Source organism: Lagopus leucura, unplaced genomic scaffold (assembly GCF_019238085.1).
Source record: "Lagopus leucura isolate 7727_CA_CO unplaced genomic scaffold, USGS_WTPT01 33727-0_obj-0_obj, whole genome shotgun sequence".
NCBI classification, from domain to species: domain Eukaryota; kingdom Metazoa; phylum Chordata; class Aves; order Galliformes; family Phasianidae; genus Lagopus; species Lagopus leucura.
This window is the reverse complement of record NW_024964240.1, coordinates 935-2,111: the sequence shown is the minus strand read 5'-3', so window position 1 is coordinate 2,111 and position 1,177 is coordinate 935. Positions and strand designations below refer to the sequence as shown.

General features: G+C 55.1%; 1 protein-coding gene across 1 annotated transcript in view; it reads right to left on the bottom strand.

Moving 5' to 3' along the window:
• The window catches only part of LOC122191613 (procollagen galactosyltransferase 1-like), a 2,861-nt gene that overhangs the window by 888 nt on the left and 796 nt on the right, over positions 1–1,177 (bottom strand). The window lies entirely within an intron of this gene.

Below are 1,177 nucleotides of genomic sequence, written 5' to 3'. Positions count from 1 at the left end.
AAGCAGCCAGGGGATGGAACAGAAGAAGCAGAACTGCCTGCTTGTAGCTGGAACATCATCTGATGGCCAGGAAATGATGCAGGGAGGAGAAGCAGCCAGAGAGGAACTCAGAGAGCAGAGCTGCCTGCCTGCAGCTGGGATGCTGTCCTGCAGCCAAGAAATAATGAAAGGAGCAGCAGCAGCCAGGGGTGGAACATGAGGAGCAGAACTGCCTGCTTGTGGCTGGAACATCATCTGATGGCCAAGAAACAGCATAGGGAGCACAAGCAGCCAGGAGAGAAGACACACGAGGAGCAGAACTGCCTGCTTATGGCTGGAACTCATCCTATGGCAAAGAAATGATGCAGGGAGCAGCAGCAGCCAGGGAAGACGACACAGGAGGAGCAGAGCTGCCTGTTTGGGATGCTGTCCTGCAGCCAAGAACAAATGCAAGGAGCAGCAGCAGCCAGGGAAGAGGAACCTGAGGAGCAGAACTGCCTGCTTGTAACTGGAGCATCATCTGACGGCCAGGAAACAACACAGGGAGCAGCAGCAGCCAGGGGAGAAGAAACACAGGAGCCAAACTGCCTGCTGGTGGCTGGGTTTTGTCCTGCAGATGAGAAATAACACAGGGAGCAAAGCAGCTGGGAGGGGAAACACCAGCAGGAGGAGAAAGAGCCAAGGGAGGAAGAGGATGAGGAGTGGATGAACGTGGGACGTCATCCCACAGCAAAGAAACCACGGCAGGAAGGGAAGGAGGTGAGGAGAGCTGGACTGAGGAGGGGAAGTGGAAGAGGAAATGGCCTGGAGGAGGGGAAGGAGATGAGGGAAGCTGTCTTAGGAATGGAAGTGGATGAGATCTGCTCTGAGGAGGGGAAGGGGATGAGGAAATCCACCTCGAGGAGGGGAAGGGGACAAAAAGATCCACCTTAAGGAGGGGAAGGGGATGAGATCCAGCCTGAGGAGGGGAAATGGATGAGGAGTTTCCCCCTTGAGGAAGGGAAGAGGGTGAGGAAATTGCCTGGGGAAGGGAAGCAGATGAGGACATTGACCTCAAGGAGGGGAAGGGGATGAGGAAATCCATCCTGAGGAAGGGAAGAGGAGAAGAGGGGAAGCAGATGAGGAAATTCCCCTTGAGGAAGGGAAGAGGGTGAGGAAATTGCCTGGAGGAGGGGAAGAGGATCAGGAAATCACCCCA